The sequence below is a fragment of the Rosa chinensis genome, chromosome 6 (genome assembly GCF_002994745.2).
Source record: "Rosa chinensis cultivar Old Blush chromosome 6, RchiOBHm-V2, whole genome shotgun sequence".
In the NCBI taxonomy this organism is placed as follows: Eukaryota; Viridiplantae; Streptophyta; class Magnoliopsida; order Rosales; family Rosaceae; genus Rosa; species Rosa chinensis.
Genome location: NC_037093.1, coordinates 31,864,589 through 31,888,042, shown reverse-complemented (window position 1 = coordinate 31,888,042; position 23,454 = coordinate 31,864,589).

Genomic DNA, 23,454 nt, shown 5'->3' with positions numbered 1-23,454 from the left:
ACATTGGTGATGGGGACGACGACATATCGGATTCTATGCCACGATATGAAGGCCAGAGCGATGATTAGGAAATCCAGCAGCATTATTAAGTAGATCCGGCAGCACATCAGCGTGTGGATTAACGTGAACGAGCTGATTCCCGGAGACGAGGAGCGGATTATCGAGATTTTCAGCGTGACCCGGAGGGAAGGATCCAGGCATTCTCTCCAGCACAGGAGGCTTTGTTTCTGATTCACGAGTCGGCACTAGAGAGTGAGGTCAGCGGGGCCGATGAGGAGGATGAGTACGACGGCTGTGGAGGTTGTAGAGTGGTGGGACACTTGTCTATACAAGGCTTGTGGTGTCGAGAATGCATGTGGGGAGTTTGTTGGGCAAAGGAGGGAAGATAATGTTGGAAATTTTATGATTTAAAATTATAGCAAACTACATATACCCCCTTGATAGAATTTCAAAACACAAAAAACTCCACAACATTTGGTTTTGAACATTTAAGGACAAAAGTTTACACTTAAGGATAATATGATCTCCACTTGCCACATGTCATGAGTTAATTTACTTTTTTATCCTTAATTACTTATTTTGACTTGTAATCCCTTTATAAGGATTAAATATTACAAATAAGGACAATCTGCTCTCCATTTGCCACATGTCATGAGTTAATTTACTTTTTGACTCTTAACTACTCATTTTGACTTCTAATCCCTTTATATTACTTTTTTTTCTTTTTCTGAGAATAATCCATTTACGTTACTTTTTTTTTTCTGAGAATAATCTGTTTATATTACTTTTTTTTTTATGAGAATAATTCATTTATGTTACTTCTCAAAAGCCAAAAAAAAAAAAATCTTTCTTTTACACGTTGCTAAGAGAAAGAATCTCAGACCTCACTCTCCTACTACTCTCATCTCATCGCCAAATCCTACTATTGCACTCATCCAATTCTGCTACTGCACTCATACTCATCAAGTTCTGCTACTGCACTTATACTCGTGTCCAGTTCTGCTACTCATGTTCTGCTACTGCACTCATCATTGCCTAATCCTGCTACTGCACTCGTTCAATCTTGCTACTGCACTCGCTGCACTCATATTTGTCCAGTTCTGCTACTGCACTTGTACTCGTGTCCAATTCTGCTACTCGTGTTCTGCTACTGCACTCGTCATCTCCTAATCCTGCTACTGCACTCGTTCAATCCTGCTACTGTACTCGCTGCACTCATACTCGTCCAGTTCTACTACTGTACTTGTACTTGTGTTCTGCTACTGCACTCGTTCAATCTTGCTAATGTACTCGTTGTACTCATACTCGTCCAGTTCTGCTACTGCACTTGTACTCGTGTTTTTCTACTGCACTCGTCATTGCCTAATCCTGCTACTGCACTCGTTCAATCCTGCTACTGTACTCGCTGCACTCATGCTCGTCTAGTTTTGCTACTGCACTTGTACTCGTGTTCTGCTACTGCACTTATTCAATCCTGCTACTGCACTAATACTCGTCCAGTTCTACTACTGCACTTGTAAAATTGACACAACAGAAGACAGAACCAATTAAATTAGTTGGATCGAAGAAGATCATGGTTAGTGGTACTTTGTTCCATTGTAGAAAGAATTCATGGCCTCCTCAGGAGTATATCCCTAGAAACACCTTACAATTGGTACGCTTCTCTCTCTTTACTTCCTCCCACAATCTTATTGTTAAAACAAAGATCGAAACTTTAAATAAGTAATCTACAATTTACCTGATTGAATTTACTATGCACGGGAATTTCACTTACTGCTCAAATTGAATTTCACTCACACTCGTCATCATCTAATCCTGCTACTGTACTCGTCCAATCCTACTATTGTACTCGCCCCACTCATACTCGTCCAGTTCTGCTATTCGTGTTCGGCTACTACACTCGTCATCGTCCTTTTACACTTTGCTAAGAGAGAGAATCTCATAGATCTTTGTCAAACTTTTTTCTTATTCTTTATTGCTAAACGTGTCCTTGGTTCAGTAACAAGTTCATTTGTTGTAACGTCCCGTATCTTAATTTACCTGTTTACTAGTCATTTGGACGGTAAACGACAATTACTTTTACTTTTACCGTCGTTTCGATACTTTTAGTGGCCCTAAATTGTTGACTTTTTGTTCGGGTCAAAATTTGAGAAAATGTTCTTCATGAAAGTTGTAGGGGACGTTAAACCGACCGCGTGGATATGTGGTACGTAAAAATCGGAGCTCGTATGCGAAAGTTATAAGCGAAATATTAAAGTTACTGTTCATGGTATGTAGTATAAATTTGAAAAAGTTATTGTTGGGGTTAAAATTTTTCTCACTCTCTCTCTCTCTCCGCGCAATTTTCTCTCTCTTCTTCCCCGGTTCTCTCCTTCCTCTACAGCTCCGGCTAGCCTCCGTTTCCGGCCACCTGGGGATGAACCGCGACCACCCCTAGCTTCGTCTCCTCCTTCCGGACTCGCTAGTGGTGGTGGGTCGCCGTGAATCGACCGGAAATGCAGTTTCGACGCCGAGAAGCTTACGGTTACTGTAGCAGTTTGGGAGTTTTGTCGATTTCCGGCGATTCCGGCCGTCTCCGGCCACCAAATTAGCGTTGAAGGTTCGGTTTTTGACACTGATCGTTTCCCCTAAGGCCTTTTGCTCCGATTTGCATCGTGGAGGTCAAATCGACGAAGAACATCCTAGGGTCCGAAGCTTGATTTCTGGGTTTTCTTCATCGGCTTAATCCGAGCTCTTAAAGGTAAAATTGTGACTTGTTGCAGTTGAGAAATTTGTTGGGTTTGTTGTTTTGCAGCTACTGTCAATTTTTGGTGGCCATCAGAGGTGGTGGCTGCCGGCGCGTGGGTCCCACGCGCCACCACTGTGGGTGGCGCGTGGAGGCGTGTTGGGCTGTGTTTTAATTCCAGTTTTTAGCCCATTAAATCCTATAAATATTGTAGAGCTTGTATATGAAATTTGGCGAATTTTGGAGAAGCTTGGAATTAATTATGAATTTTTGAAGTTTAGGGTTTCGATTATCGAATTACGAGAATCCGGCCGTCGGATATCTCTCGGTTCTGCTTTGGAACCTTTAAATTAACGAATTGGTATTAGTAGTATAATTTGGGTTGCATCCGAGGAAAAGTGGAGATGTAATTATGAGGAATTGATTTTAGGAATCGTATTAAATTATTGAAGAATTATTCATGGAATATAATTATGTACAGGACGACGTACCGAGCTATTGCTCAATGCCGGAACACGGATGCGTGATCATCGGAATAGTACTGTGAGTGGACTTTTGTTTTTAAGCAAATGATGCATGCATTTATTTATTTGAATATGCTCTAATTATTTATCAATTTATTTTTTTTCGAGCATATGGTTATTTTCGGAAATGGATTTGGTTATATGATTATTTGAAGATTTTATGGCGTGCGGGGTCACGTCATTGAAATGTTTATTTCTCTCCTATTTATTTTATTAAGGAGATTTTTGAAAAGATTGTTGAAATGGGATTTCGATGGAATATTAGTTCCTTATTGAACTTCCTTGCTAAATCATTATTGACCCGAGAATAATTTTGGCGTGTGGGACACGCCGTTGAGTTATCGTTTTACTTCTTATATATATTTATCGACTTTCGTTTTTGGCATTGGGAATGCCTTAATGATGATTTCGAGATTTTCTAGAATATTATCGGAAATGGGATTTCCTAAGGAAATTATAATGATTTACTATTTCTCGCCCATTTGTTTATGATTTCGAGACTATTTTGGCGTGCGGGGGTCACATCGTTGAATACATGGATTTTATCTTGAGAGATTTTGGAGAAGCCTTAAGGATTTACGGATTTACTGGTTTTCGATGGTTTCTCCTCACCATACGCAGGTCATGTGATTAGGTTTCCTCCTCACCGACTTTGTGTTGGTGAGTGGCAGTTGAGGTAGCTTATTCTCCTCCTCACCTACTTTGTGTTGGTGAGTGGTAGTAGAGGTGACGTATTCTCCTCCTCACGTGGGTGGCAGTCGAGGTAATGTTCTCCTCCTCAACAATCTATGTGTGAGTGGAAGTCGAGGTTATTAGTTCTCCTCCTCGCACAATCTATGTGTGAGTGGCAGTCGAGGGTAGGTAGAGCCTGGGAGGCTCCATTGCCCGTATGGTGATATCTCTTCCTCATGTCCTATCATTACTTGACTAGCGGGGCCTAGTCCGATTTCCGTTTAACCAGCGGGGCTGGTCTTATTCTGTTGAGTATCGGAATTTCGATCTTTCCTTTCAGTCGGTTTTTCTTAAGCGGAGCTTCTCGTGGTTCGCTTTCTTAATTATTGCATGCATCTGGAGATTTTTAATGAATTAAATGTGGGAAAGTATAAAATCCCTTTTGTTTAAAGATTGTTTATTTTTGTCCACTCACGCTAACGTGTTTTCAATACTTTCCCCTGGGCCCTTCGGTTTCAAATGCCTAGTTGCAGGCAAATTGGTTGAGGTCGGGCGTACACGGAGTTGAGGCATATTCAATAGCATGGCTTCCGCGTCTGTCCTTGAATTAGGTTTTCCTCATTTACCTTTCTATTAGAATTGCTCTGATTACTTGAGGAATTAAGGTTATTAAGTTGAGATTTGTGTGTTGTGATTTTGGTTGATGTTGATTTGGGGAGCAGGGTGGCTCCAGGAGAATAAGGATGAGTGATTTAGAAGGGTAAATATGCTTTTTACAGGTTTTGGGTAGTCCATTTTAGGGGAAGTTCCGCCAAACTTTTGGCAGAATTTCTTCTAAGGTGGGCCCCGCAGGGCCACCTCAGATTTCGGGGTGAAATTTGGGGCGGGTCCTGTCATCTGTAGTTGCAGTAGCAGTAGCAGGAGTAGTAGCAGGAGCAGTAACAGTAGCAGTAGCAATAGCAGGAGCAGGAGTAGTAGCGATAGCAGGAGCAGGAGCAATTAGATCTGTCAATCCATGAATGACAAATCAATTCAATTTGAACACTAGCAGATCATATCATTGATAGTAGCTGATCATATCATTGAACCAAATTACATATCATATCACTGAATAGTAGCAGAGCATATCATTGACATAAACTATAAACTATAGCAGCATATCAATTTAATTTGAATAGTAGCAGATCAATAATAGCTTTTACCATGGTTAGAAAGACTGAAACTTACTACCATTTGCAATAGACAAAAGCGAGATATTAAATAAGACTGCAAAGAAGTTGACGACGATTTACAAGAAACTTAAGGGTCATTTTCAAGTAGTTATGTGGTACTAGAACTTAAAAAGTTTACCTACCTCTCTCAAAATGAATTACTTTGTTCTCATACATCTTTTATTAACAAAAGCATAAATCCAGATAACATAACGGTTCAAATTGGTTTGGTTTGAACCTCCAACTAGTAGCAAAGCCAAAACAAATCAATCCTGTTTTACAGTAGCAGTATAACCTATAGTTTTCTCATCCTTTCTACTGAAGAATCTCAATAGCAATAGCAACCCATGTAACTAAAAGAAAAGGCATCAGAAAAACTCAAACTGTACTATATACCATGTATTGCTTAATTTCCCACTTCCTTAGCAAACAATTTAAAGATGCTAACTACGAAAGAGGCATAATCAATAACTGAGACTATCTTATCATCGTCAATTTCCTTTTTTCGACTAGAACTTAACTACTTACCATTATAATTTTCAACAAGCAAGCAAACACAAGTATATTAGCATGCTGGTTAGTAAAGATGCACCTTTAATAAAACTTTGGTGAACTTATTAACCCCAATATGACTATTTGAAACTATCTTTCAAAGTCCCTCAAGATCCGTATATCTTTAGAAAAGGTTCAAGGAACATATTGTTCTACGAATAACAGAGCAACACATTTTGCTTCTGATAGCGAAAACGCATGAAAATGTATAGCGATTTGGTATTCTAGAACATCACTAATAAAAAAAATTGAAAAGCAATCCAGAGGCATTGACATCGACCCAAACTTCATTCACACACCCAATCAACCGGAAAGGAGAATTATACTGTGCAATCGAGTAAGCAGATCTACTTTCTTCTGATGTAGAATTAGCCCATGGAGACCTGCTAAGTCTTGTGGCTAGTTTATGTGCTTCTTGCACAATGTTACTATCTCTTGCAAATCCCGAGAATTTCCTGACCGCAATGTAATGACTATCCCATGTATAAGGTTTCAAGTTGAGTTCTGGAAGGGGTGTGTGTGTGTGTGTGTGTGGGGGGGGGGGGGGGAGCTTGAAACTTCATTGGCAAATAGAATCTCACAAAGCATGCGGATGAGTGCAGAGGGCCAGCTCCAGGGACAATGCTTGTCAACACAGGAGCTGTCATGCCAATTCGAGAGCAATTCAAATTAGCACCTTGGATGTACTGGAACAGCCTGCGAGTTGACCATAAGCAAAGTGAAATTGGTATTTTCAACTAAATTGAAACAAGCTAAGTAGATAGTAGCTACAGATTGCAGAAAAAGAAAATAGCTAATTTTAACATGAAAATGTGTTTCAAGGAAAGCCAAATTCACACAAATAATTGAAGCAGGTACAAAACCCAAGGGTCGCATAACATGTGCCACCTTGCAACCATCTGTAAAAGTAGAACTATATGAATGTCTTCCATTTCTCTCTGATTTTTGCTTTTCTTGTCCATAAGCATATTATAGTTATCAAAGATAACCTGTAAGTGTAATATTGATCCAATATATGCTATCAATTTCTCTCACTAGTTTCAAGAACTGACTTTTGCACCATATAAACAACTCCTTTGATCATGATTAACTAATAATTAGAAACCATGTTAATGGTATTAGACTCATATACATGATCGAAAGATCAGATACCCAGAATTCCATGGCCGGCAATTTTGATTTTTTTTTTTTCAAAATGAAAACCCAGAAAGTATAACCAAAAGCTAAGGTGGGTAGACATGTACCTGTGGAAGCCATTTCTGGTGGTCTTAAGAGCAAGGCTTAAGACCTTAAGAGCAGCTCTAGCTGAATATGATTGCAGGGTTTGCTAAAACTACACAAACAGAGTATCATTGGTATGTTTATACACAGTAAAGCTTAATTCTCTCATGGAATACAGAAAAGTTGATATTTTCTTGATTAAAATCTCTTTGCATATAAAGAACTAAATTTTCAATACTGAAACCTCACAGATCCAACCACTAATCAACCCTCAATCCAAATCAAGCATATAAAAATTTTCACAAAGCTACTGAATTTCACATATCTAATCCACCTCACAAATCAAAACCGGATCAGAATCTTAATTGAACCAAATAGCAGCGAAATTGAAGTAAGGACTTAAATTGTTGACTTCCATTGAAGCCAGATTCGAGCAGAGCACGGATTTGAATCCCAGCTGCTACTGCTTCAGAGATTTGGGGTTTTGGGTTTCTGTTTTGGCGTTGGCTCCGTCGCTCGGTTTGGATTTTTCATTGTTGGGAATTGGATATTGGATCAGTGGCAATACCCGTAAATTGTTATAAAATTCGAGCATTTTGGTCATGTTTCATTAAAATTGGGAATCAGGCTTACACCATTTGACTTTTGGGCCTGGGCTCATGTCCTTATTTGTCTAAATCTTTTTAAAAGTGGATTTTCTGTGTTTACATCTTTGGTCATGTGCAACTATGTAATTTTCTAATAAAATTAAAATATATTTTATTTATTTCTTTATTTATTTTGGGGGTTAGTTTATTTTGTGTTTATTTCTCTATTTATGGTTTAACGGTTTTATATTTTAAATATATGATTATTATTTGACCGTTGTATGGTTAATGAGGTTATTGATGGTATGGTAAGTGTGCCCTATATAAGGGTACGTGGCTATGGTTGGAAGGCATATGGTGAGGCATGAAACATGCACATGTGTGGGAGTTTAGATTGTCGGATAATGAGGGTATACATGACGGTATAATCCACCATAATGCAACCACTCTACCCAAATATCTCTACCAAAGATATTCTTACAAACTATACATATACATACTTTACTTATACACCGTTTTGAGTGCACGGGTGATAAAGGTTCAATGGGGCTTCTTAGCTACACGACGGAGCTCGAAGAGTTGTTGTATCTTGGGGGAAGTTCGTCATTCAACCTTGTGCAGTAGGGGACGAATCTTCTCTTAGGACAGTGCGCTTGCACGCCTTGACTCGATAAGTTTTCCTATATAAAAATCTATATATTATATTATCTTCTTTCTTTATTTTATTTTCTCATCTATATCATTATTCTTATTTAATAAGATATTACCATATTATTTTGTCTTTTATTTTACAGGAATTCCATCCCATATTTTTTACTACAATTTTTAAACAGAGGTATTTTAGAATACCTCATTTTTAAAGATGGTTTCATTTTCATCATCAGTCATCATCATCATCATCTGCCAGTCGAAATTTAGACTTGAAGGACTTCGCATATTTCACAAAACCAACAGGCTAATCTTAGATTGTTGTAAAAAATATGGGACGGAATTCCTGTAAAATAAAAGACAAAATAATATGGTAATATCTTAGGAAATAAGAATAATGATATAGATGAGAAAATAAAATAAAGCAAGAAGATAATATAATATATAGATTTTTATATAGGAAAACTTATCGAGTCGAGGCGTGCAAGCGCACTGTTCTAAGAGAAGATTCGAGTGGAATTTCTGACAACAACGGACAATGTGAAGTTCGAGGAGTCACAATCAATATCGCACATTTGGCTTCTTCTTTATTTCTCAACTTATGAATACCTTAATATTTTTCTTTCAATTATTAGTTTATATTGGCCTTGAATATGCTAATTGCATCTTGCTTTGCATGTATACTAATTAATCGTTGAATATCAACTAATTCTTGATAGGAAAAACCTCTCAAATGCCAAAGTTGACGGAGGAATTAGTGACGCAATATACATACACTAGCCTCTACCATGACGAAGGAATCCTAAACCACTTCTACGGCATAACTAACTTTTGTTCTGTAAGAAATATATATTTATATTTTATTATATTCATGAGATCGTTCAATCACGTATTCTTAGTCTCACTCCTTCTCAATCATGCACATTGATTACTTAACATTTTGTAGTTACAATTATATCATTTGGCATATAAATTCATATTCAATGCATGTGAGTTTTCCATACATATGCAAATTATAAAATCGTGATTAAATTATATAAGTGCTAGTAGCCAGCAAGCAGGTACATCCATATGCATGTTACAGTTAATTGATTTATATACAAAAGCCTATTTTCTATCAAATCATCTTTACAAATTAAATTTGCTTTCAATGAAAATTATTCTGCCATGATAGCAGGTTCGCTATTCTTGATTTATGACTAGTTAATTTACCGTTATATGAAACTAATATTTCCTATAATATATAAAATGTTGCTACTCGAGGTATGTACATTTTGATTACTGGTTTTATGAGTTATTCTATTGTATTTACATACATATAATAATTGATTGCATACAATTAAATATGTTAACAATTATATTATGAATGCAATTGACCTTGAAGTCTATTGTAGCTCTTTATATGTTGCCATGTCAACTAAAAATGACCTTTGTCTTTTGTTTTGAGGAACTTATATTTTGTTGGAGTTGCATATTATAATTAATGATTATTTACTTTTCTTTCATATCTAAAATAATGCTGCTTCAAATTGTGGTGATACTATTAATTTTGTCTAATTATTAGAATTTAGTTGAGTTATTAGCTGTAATAGTGATTGAGTTCTTGAGTAATTGCAGAGAAGGAAATAAAGATGGTACGTTTTCTTTTACTTTCACAATTTAATTTCTATGTGCATTATGAGATATACAAATGCCCTTTGTGTTAGCCAATGTATACACAATTACAACAAGTTATCTCATAAACAAGAATGCTCCTACAATACTTATAAGTTCAATTCGTGAGAAGTTTTATTTTTCTTTAATGAGTCAATAAGAAGTTATTTTTAATTTCAATAGCGGGGGTTACTATTTGAAATTTTAACTATTTCATTAGTATTCTTTAATGCTTATTATTACCATTGGTCTTATATATCTGATTCTGTTATGAGTACTCTTAGCATTTAGTATTCTCTCATGAAGTCATCTCAAAAAAAAAAAAAAAAAAAAAAAAGTATTCTCTCATGAAGAGCATCTTTCTTGGTGATGTGGGGGTAAGCTCTAGCTATAACTGCTATAAATATTTATAAACATGTCTTTAAGAACATTTAATATCAAGTAATGTGGGGGTTATGATATATATTTCTAGTTGTAAAAGTAAAATTGGGATTGGAATTGGTCTACTCATTTCATTTCATAGTCCCTTTATGTAGGGAGATGATTACAACGGAAATATGAATTACATTAAATACATTGAATGCTGATTGATCTTTAATTGTGCTGATTGATGGTAATCGTTGATTCCTTGATTCCCTCTCCGTCAGTTGCTTTGACGAAGACACATAATCTGTTTTTCCTTTAACACTCCCCCTTGTGCCAAGTCAAAGACGAAATGGTCCATGAGTTGTTGCCTCACTAAAAACCTTGTTAAGTAACAAAAAAAACCCTGTGGGACAAAAAATACACCTTGGTCGAAGGAAAAGAGCACAATGCACCTTTTACATTTGAGTATGACATATATGTGTTAGACTCCCCTTGACGTCTACACCTCCCCCTGATACTTACATTAATCAGGATAGTTTGGAAAGTCTTCGTATTCCTATGCTTTTCACATGTTTCTCAAATATGGCCTTAGGCAATGATTTGGTGAACAAATCTGCCACATTCTTCTCAGACCTTACTTGATTCACTTGAATCTTGAGGAGGGCCTGTTGTTGCTGATTATATAAAAACTTTGGCGATATGTGTTTTGTATTATCACCCTTGATATATCCTAGCTTTATCTGTTCGATGCAAGCTGCATTATCTTCATAAATGCAAGTAGGCTCTTCAGTGGTAGAACTCAAACCACTAGTCCCTCGAATATGTGTGATGATAGCTCTTAACCATACACACTCACGAACCGCCTCATGTAGAGCGATGATCTCTGAATGGTTAGAGGAGGTAGCCACAAGGGTTTGCTTGGTTGATCTCCAAGATATCTTCGTGTTCCCAATGGTAAATACATAACCAGTTTGGGAACGACCTTTATGTGGGTCAGAGAGATACCCAGCATCAGCAAAACCAATCAAAACATCATTTGGCGTTTCGGTGTAGTGAGTGACACTTTAGCCATCAATATTTCCTTCAGGGACTACAGTTCCATCTGCGGTCCCTCTTGTCTCTCTGTAGGGAAAGAACAGTCCCAAGTCAATGGTTCCTTTTAGGTATCGGAAAATGTTCTTGATACCATTCCAATGACGCCGCATTAGCGCTGAGCTAAATCTAGCTAACAAGTTCACTGAGAATGCAATGTCTGGTCGAGTACATTGGGCTAAGTACAATAATGCGCCTATTGCACTTAGATAGGGAATTTCAGCTCCCAACAACTCTTCGTCATCTTCCTTTGGTCGAAATGGATCTTTCCTTGCATCCAAACTTCGACCGATCATGGGAGTGCTAGCAGGATGCGCTTTTTCTATGTTAAATTGCCTGAGCATCTTTTGGACATACGCAGACTGGTGGATTAGTATTTCACAAACTCGGTGTTCTAGTTCAAGGCCTAGATAGAATCGAGTTTTCCCAAGATCCTTCATCTCAAATTCGGATTTCAAATAGCTCGCGGTTTCTCTTATTTTATCAAGAGTACCTATTATGTTCATATTATCGACATATACTGCTACAATTGCAAATCTGGAACTTGTTTTCTTTATGAATACGCAGGGGCATAATTCATCGTTCTTATATCCCTTCCCAATCAAGTAGTCACTTAGATGGGTATACCACATCCACCCGGATTGTTTCAATCCGTAAAGTGAGCGTTTCAACCTAATTGCAAACGCACTCCTTGGTTTAGAGTCACTTGGCTTGGGTAATGTAAGGCCATCAGACACTTTCATATATATCTCTGAATCTAGATCCTCATAGAGATATGTAGTCACCACATCCATAGCAGAACGTTATAATGTCCATTACGGGAGAGTATGTCTCCTAGTAGTCAATTCTAGGGCATTGGGAGAAACCTTGTGCCACAAGGCGAGCCTTGTACCTCAGGACTTCATTCTTCTCATTACGCTTTCTAACAAAGACCTATTTATATCCTACAGGCTTTACACTTGGTGGGGTTAGCACTACCGGACCAAATACATGTCTCTTTGTCAGATAATCTAATTCTGCCTGGATTGCTTCTTTCCATTTAGGCCAATCTGCTCTTTGTTGACATTTTGCAACAGAGCGTGGTTTGATATCATTGTGCTCTATGATTTCTTGAGCAACAGTGTATGCAAATACATCATCAATGTGTATGGAAGATCTTTCTATCAACTCATACGCACTCTCATAATCCATTGAGATTTCTTTATTCTCTGGAATCATTTCAAACATCGGAGCGTCCTCCAGTATTGATTCATGGACATAACTATAATCAGAGACAATCTCATGAGAGGGATTCTCTACATTAATGATTAATGGATCGGTTTGTGCCTTACTCGCCCTCTTCTTCCTTAGGTTGGGTGAGTGTCAATCGAACCAAGTGGCCTCCCCCTCTTCCTTTGAGGAGCCACGGCCTCAACCATACCTCCACTAAGTGTGGTTGTAGTGCCTCTATCTGCGGCACCGTGCCCCTTGTTGGGGACTTCTAACCTTGCAGACACATTTGCAGATGGTATATGTGATCTCGTCACTTTTGCGATATCAGGCATCGAATCTGCTATGTTCTGAAGATCGATTATTCTTTTCACTTCACTTTCACATTGTGAAGTGCGGGGATCAAAATGAGACAGAGTGGGAACAAACCACGACAATTCCTGTCATTCCTTTGGAAAATCCTTTTTCTATCTCCCCCTAACGAAGGGAAGACTGTCTCATCAAAGTGACAATTTGCAAATCTAGCGGTAAAGAGATCGCCTGTCAAGGGTTCCAAATAGCGGATAATCGTTGGAGATTCGTATTCAACATAAATACTTAATCGTCTCTGAGGACCCATTTTAGTGCGCTGTGGAAGCGCAATAGACATATATACTGCGAAACCAAATATATGTAAGTGTGAAATGTCAGGCTCATATCCATTTACCAACTGGTACGCAGAAAATGGTTGACTAGCAGTGAGTCTGAAACGAATGAGTAAAGCTGCGTGCAATATTGCATAACCCCATGTAGATATAGGCAGGTTGGTGTGCATAACCAATGCCCTAGCCACCATCTGTAGCCTTTTGATGGTGGCTTCTGCGAGACCATTTTGTGTATGCACATGGAGTACAGGATGCTCTACATCGATCCCAATAGACATGCAATAATCATCAAATACTTTTGATGTAAACTCTCCAGCATTATCAAGCCTTATAGACTTGATAGGGTGATCAGGGTGGTAAGCCCTTAAGCGTATAATCTGTGCTAGGAGTTTTGCAAATGCAGCATTTCTTGTGGACAATAAAATGACATGTGACCAGCGTGTCGAGGCATCTACCAGAACCATAAAGTACTTGAATGGTCCGCATTCTGGATGGATAGGTCCACAGATGTCTCCTTGTATCCTTTGTAAGAATGGAATGTTTTGTTTTGTATCTTTAGCATAGGAAGGTCTCGATCCTGTTTTTGCTAAAGAGCAGGCTTTGCAAAACGAGTGATGTGCCTTTGAAATAGTCAACGAGGCATAATGGGAAGGAGGTAGTGCTTCTGGGACTTCAGAAAGTAATGGTTGCACTTGAGCAATACGAGGACCGACACCTTTTTGTGTGGCGGATTTTTCTCCCATTTTATTTTTCACTCGAAAGAAAGGATGTCCGTGTGAGTTCTTCAAAATACGGATCATCATGTCACGATCAGGGTGCCCTAGGCGGTCATGCCAAAGCCTGTATGAGTTAGTGTCCCATATTTCATTGTTGGTGACAACATATGATTCAATGATCTGAATCGTAGTGAGGTACAGTCCACTAGATTGACTCATAAGTTTCTTTAAAATGCGTTTCCTTCCACATTCATTAGAGGTAATATAAAGGTATTCAGTTCCATTCTCACAGTGTGTTTCTACATGATAACCATTGGCACAAATATCTTTGAAACTTAACAAGGTTCGATTAGCTCTTGGTGCATATAGAGCGTCTGTGACTTTAAATATTGTGCCATGAGGCAGCAAAAATTTGGCAGTTCCTTGCCCTTTTATTACTTGTGATGATCCAATCATCGCAGTCACAGAGGAATTATAGGCTATTAATTCAATAAATAATTGCCTATTCCTCAATATGGTGTGGGTAGTCCTACTATCAACTGCACTCAAGTTCTCCTCGATTCATTCCTACAAATAAATGGGAGATATTATTACTTTTGAAAATATAACTCATATTCTTTTCATTCTAATAATTTTTCATCCTACTAAATCAAGATCTTGTTTAGAAATCTAATTCATCAAACGATTATTGAAATAAACTTTAAGACTACGTAATAGTCTAATTAAAAATGAGGCGTTATGCCTTCACCACTGTTTTTGGAAAATAAAATAAATAAAGCATATCAGTCAAAATCTGAAGCATCCATTGACTGAGCAAGTTTCTTGTTGCCATTGAAGTCTGCAATTGTGAGGTTGATGTTTGGGTGATTGCCTTCTTCTTCCATATAGTGAGCCTCTTGTTCTTTAAACTCCTTATACCTGTTGTAATTGGCTGCTACTCTGTTGCTTGCTTGACAGTTCTTGTACCAATGCCCCATGACTCCACACCTATAGCATGGTTCATTGCCAACTCTACCCTGTTTGACTGAAGGGTTCTTAGTGCCCTTTGCACCTTGTTTCCATGACCACTAGGGCCAGCACCACCATCTTTGCGCCATACATTGGGAGGGCCTCCACGACCCATACCACGACCCCCACGTCCCTTTCCACGTGGTGCATTGTTGCCACGTGGGTAGGGATCAGCACGTCCAACCCCCTTTGCATTGAGGTTCTTTCCACCTTGACTTTGCCATAATTAGCTTCAGGAATTTTCTTTGTCCCAACGGGCCTGGCATTGTTGCTCAAAAGAACCTCATTATGCCTCTCAGCCACTTGCAGTAGATTGATCAGCTTATTGAAAGTTGTGATTCTTTTGTTATCATACTCTAGCCTATACTGGTTCTCTAGTATAATTGCTGAACTAGGAAAAGTGGAAAGAGTCTTCTGGATCATATTATGTTCTGTGAGTTCATTTCCACAGAAATTTAGACGTGCCTTTAGGCGCAACATGTCCTTGTTGAAGTCATTAATCTTTTTGTAGTCAAGCAAGCGGATTTCATTCCACTGAACGGTCAGTTCTGGAAGCAAGGTGTCATGAATGTTCCCAAAACGTCTCTTAAGGGCATCCCACAGTTCTTTGGGTGTCTTCAACTAAAGGTATTCTCAGCGTAAGCTAGGATAAATATGTCACCTCAGAAACATTAAGGCATTTGCTTTCACCTTATTAGACAGTCCATCGTCTTTGGGGTCAGTGGGAGTTTGGATGGTGGCAGTGTAGTCTTTTGCCACAAAGGCAGTTTCTACATCGGAAACCCAACGGTGGTACTCAAGTCCTTCTGAGTCCAAAATGTCAAATTCAGGTCGAGTTGGATCAGCCATCTACATCAACAAGAGAGAAGATATAAATTACGCAGTCATAAAGACATCCACGTGAATTATTTTCCAAAAATATGAATTAGATTTCAAGACCAAGATTCGTAATGGTCACATTTTTTTCCGATGCTATGTAAAAATACTTTATCACGGTAATGTTGTGTGTATAATACACATGAATTTTCATTATCATGGCAAAGCGGAATTTTATATGTTGTATTACAAAAATAACTATAACACATTTAATAATAAAACATAGCATATATAAAAATAAATTACATGGCATGCTCAAATTTCACAAATATACAACAAATTATATACTACACATAATAATAGCAAGAATATATCATGCATAAAATAAAATACAAACGATAGCATAATATAAAGGCATGCTTAGGAATAATTTATATAAGGATAAATAAAATAAAAACATGCTCAAACTTTCATAAATAAACCATAAACAATGAAATATATAATCATGCTTAAAGATAATTATATAAAACATAAATAACAAGGCATGCTTCAAATGATCAAAATTATCGACTAAACATGCTTAATAACAAAATATAATAAAATTCACATGCTTTGTTAAAATCATAAAATAAAATAAAGAAAACATACTTGATTTCGAGAAAATAAAACAATAATAGTGCACACGCGTGTTGATGCAGGCGTGTGTAGCGATGTGTTTGTGCTTGAGAAAAACTGGGCCGCTTCCTCTCCCTTTTCAGCAGTGGGCTTTGATCTTTTTTTTTTTTTTTTTTCTGGGCCTGGTCTTTTCTTTAGGCCTTCTCTTTTTTTCTTTTCTTTTTCTGTGTTTTTTTTTTTTCGTTTCTGGGCCTGCAGGGCCTGCTTATTAATTTTTTTTATTTGGGCCGGGTGTATACTTGGGCCCTTTTCTTTCTTTTTTTTTTTTTTTTTCGGGCTGGGATTCCCCCTTTTTTTCTTTTTTTTTTTTCGACCGGACCTTTTCTTTGGGCCAGTTTACTTTTTCTTTCTCTCTATTTTTTTTTCTCTTTTTCTTTCCTCTCTTCTTCTTTCTCTATGATTTCGATCATTCGGTTTGTGATCATTGAGGATCAGGCCGTCCGATCGACTTGTAGTTCTGTTATGAAGATCGTAGGACTGTCCCGATGACCCTGTGTGGTCACAAGTGAAAATCTGACCGTTGGATCTTCGTATAAGTGCATTTCTTGAATTGTGCATTAAGTTAAATATCGTTTTGATTAGGTGTTTGACGGATTTGTTAGCGGACAATTGTGAATCGTATTTTGAGCTGTAAGAAGACGCAGCGGGAGTTTGGAGGTGAGTAAATCTCACGTGGTTCATTTACGAACCGAATTTCATTATTTACATTTAATTGCTATGTGTGAAAAATGGTTTTGAGAAAATGAGTTTTTAAATATATAAAAAAATGAATTTCACGGTTTTCTGACGTGTGAACTATAGTTGGTATTAGTGGTCATTCCTGAGTGGATGATTACGTATATATATATATTTACGTGATTATATATTGAATGGTGTGACATTGAGGTGCGGAATTGTGATAACATGATTTTAATATGTTGTTAATGAATGTTGATAAATGATTTTATTATGTTGTTAATATTTTGATAAATGTTGGTGATAAGCATGTTGATTTTGTGAGTTGAATAGAAGGTAGAGAATGTAGGATTCCGAGGATCGAATGGTCCAAGGATCTTTGGTTAATGATAACTGGAGTGTATGTGTTCTGAGGACAGGGAGGTCCAAAGTTCGACTGTTAAATAATAATGGGGATTTATTGTTCTGAGGACATGAAATAGTCCAAAGTTCGTGGGTTACTGAGTTAACCTGGAGGTGCCGTTGCTTGACCCTAGGCCAAGGTGTCAGAAGTAACGAGACGGTTAGAGCTCTAACGTAGTGCCAAAGTGGCGATAGTTGTGATTAGGTGCCAAAGTGGCGAGAGTTGTGATTTGGTGATTGTGGAAATGTGTTCCATGTTGTTTCTTGTGTGTCGGATTGATATTTCTTTGTGGATGTTGAGATTGTTGGATGTTTACTTGAGTTAATTAAAGGACTTGTGATTTATTATTAAATCAATCGTTCATTTCTTATTTACTCACGAGCTTTGCAAAAAGCTTACCGGGTTTTGTGTTGTTGCAATCCTGGTACAGTATTCAAATGGTGTAGCGGACAATTCTGCAGGTCAGGATAATCAGGGTGGAGAGCGAGCTGAGTAGAGCAGCGGGGTTGACGTCAGCACTTAACCTATTTTGGTGTGTTGTAGACTCTTTTGAGCGTAACTTTTATTTATGGTGGTACTGTAATATTTGACTCGAGAGATAGTTTGCTACGAGGTTTGTATTATGGTTTGTGAGATGTTGGTTGTTAAGAAAAAAATTCAGGACGTTATTTGTATTGGTTATTATTCATGTTTCGGATTTGAATTTGTTATTCAAAATTCGGGGCGTGACAAAACTACAACATAATTATCAAAATAATCTTGCCTACACTAACCAATTCACCTATCATCCAGTTATGCTTTTTTTGTTTGCAGTTGTCAGACTAAACTACAACATAATTATAAACATGCAAACACGGGGCCATCAGGAAGAAGCAAGGAGCATACCAGAGGCAGCAGCTCCGCAAACTACCCATACCAATAGAGGCTAAGTAACAGGCTTGGTCAGCTGAAGACGAATCTTCCATTGGCCAGCCGAAGACAAATACAGTAACAATGCATAAGAAATCCAAGAAAGAAGTTCAATCAGAAAAATTGAGACAAAAACCACATCAGATTCCCACAAATACCAACCGATCAAAGAAACCACAGAGAGCTTTTTGTCTCCTTCTGTTTCTTCTTTCTCTTATTTCCTGTTCTCTTCTCTTCTCTCTCTTTGTTTTTACTCTCGCCTCCTCTGTGTCGGGGGAACAACAAAACCCATAAGAACAACCAAAATCCAACAAAACCCATCATCCAAATTCATAATAAAAACTAAGGACGAAGAACAGAAATTTGGCGAAGAATAAATCCAAGCATAAAAGGAATTACCCGCAAATCGGTTGCACCAGAGGAGCTGATGCTGCCAAGAGTCCTCAGATGCGGGTAAAACAGTGGTTGTGCAATTCTCAGCCAGCAGCTAATCAGAGGAACACAGCTGAGAACATGGAGGACAAAAGGAACGGCGTAGCAGGGAAGGTGGAATCGGAGTTGTAGATGCTGACAAACAGCACCACTTTCTTCACGCGCTCCCTCTCTCTACCGGAGTGAGAAGGAAATATCGAATATCATGGAAATATTGATAGTTCAAAAAAAAAAAAATTCAAAGAAAATATTGAGAAAATAGTGAATATTGATAGAAATTTTATCAAAATTTTGGATAAAAATTGTATGATTAGCTCAAACTATACTAAAAATGATATATCGAAAAGATGTTAAAATTAATATCGATAATTGTAAAAATTGGAAATTTTGAGGAAATATCGAGTATATCTTGGATATTTTAGTACTTGGTAAAAACACGATAACACTAAGCAGTATGACAGATGTCGGGGCAAGAGATAGGAGGTAGGGGCAAAATCGTCTTTTCACAATGTCAACTCGGCTTGAGCCGGCACTATTACTAAGCTGATGAATAGTGAACCCGCAAATAGTATATAGTGTTTAAGGAAAACCAAAATTAGGAGAGAATTGAGTTGTGCTTTCATTGATAATAGGGGCTTCTTCATATAAATGATTGCAAGACATAGAATCAGAGTTGTATAATGAAAGATAATCGTACAATTAATCAGATATCTGTGAAATAATCTCTAATTTATAACCCAATTACAACTAGGTCAAGTAACCTAGAGTTTGGGCTAGACACATATTCTGGATTTACTTGAACACTCCCTCTTGTGTCGCCCAAATGTGGTGCTCCTCTCGTTGCCTCATTAAAAACCTTGCCGAGTAACAAAAATCATGTGGGACAAAAATAACCTCGGTCAAAGGGGAAAAAGAACACAACACACCCTTCACGTTTCAAGACCATACATGTAGACATCTCCCCTGTAGACATCTCCCCCTGATGTCTGCATCTCCCCCTGATGTCTGCTTCTCCCCCTAATGTAATTGGGTTGAAGATGAAGAGGCTGGGTGGGTACATGGGTGAGAGCAATTTAGTGTTTCGTGTAAGGGCAAAAGAGGGAGTGCAACACATAAAATCATAAAATATAGTAAATTCCGCAAACGATGCTACCAACATGTTTCTTGAAAGTGAAATTTAGGCAATAACTTAGTGAGCAAGTCTGCCACACTGTCCTCAGATTAAACCTAGTTCATTTTGATCTTAAGGAGAGTCTGTTGTTGCTGATTATACTTGGTGTTGTCGCTTTTGATGTAGCTGTGTTCTTGGTTCAGGATTTAGGAGTTGGATCGGTACCCCAGGCGGTATAGCATTCTGTGTGAAGTAACCGGAGAAAGCCACAAGAAACACCCACTATCTAAATTTACTATATTTTATGATTTTATGTGTTGCACTCCCTCTTTTGCCCTTACACGAAACACTAAATTGCTCTCACCCATGTACCCACCCAGCCTCTTCATCTTCAACCCCAGTTATGATATTTACCGCAGAAAGATAAAGGAAGAACATCAACCTCAATCCTATCACCTAATCCATAAACTCAAATCCCATTTTCCTTTCTCTGTTTCTCACTCTCTTCCTCAAAGTTAAGTCTTTATCTTTTCTACGGTTTTCATTTCTCGCTATAGGTCGAGTTCGTTGCTTCGTTGGAGGTGGTGTCTACAGAAGTGGTGGTGGCAACAGCCGTGGAAGTGGAGATGTCAACAGTCGTGGAAGTGGAGGTGGTGGCTGGGATCGTGGATCTAATGGTGGGAGCTGGAGAAGTATTACCTCAAAAATGCAGCAAACTCTCATGTCTTCCTTTTCCTTCAGTTTGCTGGCTTTCTCCTCCAAAGTCCTTGGTGAAAAATTCAAGTGTGGGAAACATGGCCTAGTCAATCCCAGTTAAATTCCCAATAAAAACCATACACTATAAGAATCAGAAAATCCAACTATATGTCCCAAAAAATTGCTCGCTGGTGAAGCTATTGAAAGTCCACAACCTGCCAATCTCTCCCTTCAACTACTCAAAAGACCAAATGACTAGTATTACCTTTTTCAATTGTTCTTCAACTGAAAGGGAATCAACATGCTGAGGAGACTACCATTGTTGGAGCATGAAGTTAGTTTTGACTTATCAAGTCATTGTTTGCTTTGCTGGCTAAAGTTTTGATCTTCTTTTCAGATAGATGCAGACTTGATCTGCTTAGTAGTCAAGTTTTTGAGCAACTACAAATTCTACAATTGATGTTCAGATTTCTTTTAATTTAACTAGATAGAAAATTTATTTTAACTTTTGGTAAAAAAATAAAATAAAAGGGCAAAACGGGAAGTAAGTTTATAATATTAAATGTAGATAGTAGGAGTGCATATTACAATTGGGGGTGTGCAAATTTCACTCCCCTGTATCAAATACAACAACTAATCTACTGTGAGTAGAACTCACGACCTCCAACTTACAACAAAGAGACTTATGCCACTAAATCAAATGGTGCTGGCCAAACTCCCTTATTTTGAGTTGTTGGTTTTTTATTTGTATTTCTTTCATGAAAAAAATAATAATAATAAAAGAAGGAAAGCAATTGATTTCAGGGGAATAGTGACAGAACCCGCCCCGGATTTCACCTTGAAATCCAAAGAGGCCCTGCAGGACCGACCTCAGAAGAAATTCTACCAAAAGTTTGGCAGAACTCCCTCTAAAAGTGGACTACCAAAAAACCTGTAGAAAGACATTTACACTTCTAAAATAATCCATCCTTAATCTTCTGGAGCCACCCTGCTCCCCGTATCACAACATCTCCAATTTCACAAACAATTCTGAACTTAAGAATATTAATATCTTGGGTTATCAGAGCAATCTAGTGTACAGGCGTACAAGATGATAAAATATAAGATAAAAGACCGATACTTTTATAATGCAGAAGCTATGACAGCTATGCCTCAACCCCATGTACGCTCGACCTCAAGCTAAACTGGCCTGCAAACTGGGCATTTAAAACCGAAGGGCCCAGGGGAAAACATTTAAAAACCGTTAGAGTGAGTGGACGAAAAATAAGTAATTTCAAATGTATAAGTAAAACTTAATGTCTTCCCAAGTTATTCTCTAAAACCTCGCATGCAGTAACAATCTTGAAAATACTTTTAAACATCATCTTTACTGCAATCTCTTAAAATCTCATCCTCAATCCTTTTTTAAAACATCATTTTCAAGAGGTTCGTTTGATGACTAGAAATGACTACTGTCTAGTCATCTCATGCCATCTGGGAAGGACTGCCACCCAGATGACGCATCGGAAGGGACTGCCAACCAGAACAGGAGGCGGTGGATAAAAGGGACTGCCAACTAACCACAGGTAATTAGAAGGGACTGCCAACTAACTACCTCATGTCATCTGGAAGGGATTGCCAACCGGGATGTAGTCTGGAAGGCACTGCCAACCAGAACAGGAGGCGGTGGGTAGAAGGGACTGCCTACTAACTACCTCATGTCATCTGGAAGGGACTGCCAACCGGGTGACGCAACGGAAGTGACTGCCAATCGGGATGTAGTCTGGAAGGGACTGCCAACCAGACTATCACCTAGAAGGGACTGCCAATTAGGTAATGCATGCATGCGCTGACTGATAGCCTCCTCAAGAAACTGAAAATAACCTCTTTCAATTACTTGCTTTTGGAAAGAAACTCGATATTACTTCAATAAATCATTAAAAATTCACCGAAAGCATAACTCAGGATTATCTCGCTAACTCAAATCTCAATATCTCAATAAATCCTCGAAAGCATAAATCAAATACTCTGTAAATCAATAAATGCTTTCAGAAAGAAATCTCAATCTAACTTCAAGGCTGACAAGTGCGGAGCTCAAAGCTCAATAAATCTCGATAATTCAATCATGCTCAAATATTCGATGAAACATTCGTACTCGTGAATCCTTATAAAAACCGATATTCGAAATCAATAATTCTCATAATATTTTCTGAATCAGTCACTTCCCGAAAATCATTTCCCAACTCAATAACTCATAAATAATTAGCTTGAAAATCTATTGAAAGCCCTCGAGAAGGAAATCCACTAAAAATCCCATAACTCATAGAGCATAATAAATCTCAAGAAATCAAGCTCATAAAATCATAATACTCAATAATTCAAATAATAAATTAAATCTCAATCGGAAATTAATAATATACTGCATGCACATTTAATTTAAAATAAATGTCCACTCACAGTACTGTTTAGGCAACCATGCATACGAGTTCCTTCGTCGAGCAATAGCTCGGTACGTCGCCCTGTACACAATTATTTTCCATGAATAACTATTTAACAATTAAATACGATTCTCAAAATCAAATCCTCATAAATCATCTCGCCACTTCTTCTCTGATTCAACCCAAATTTTACATCTAATACCAATTCATTATCTTAAAGGTTCCAAGTCAGAACCAGAGATATCCGACGGTCGGATTCTCGTAAATCGATAATCAAAATCCCAAATTCCCAGAAATTCATAATCAATTAAAAACTTCTCCAATTCCAACCAAATTCACATATTCATCCTTTACAAAAATGATAGGATTTAACTAGCTAAAAAAAAAAAACATAATATAAATCACTATTCATACACCGCACTATTCATGCGGCGACACTGTTCATGCGCGGCCAACTCCTCCTCCGGCCACCAAATTTCATCCACAGCATCA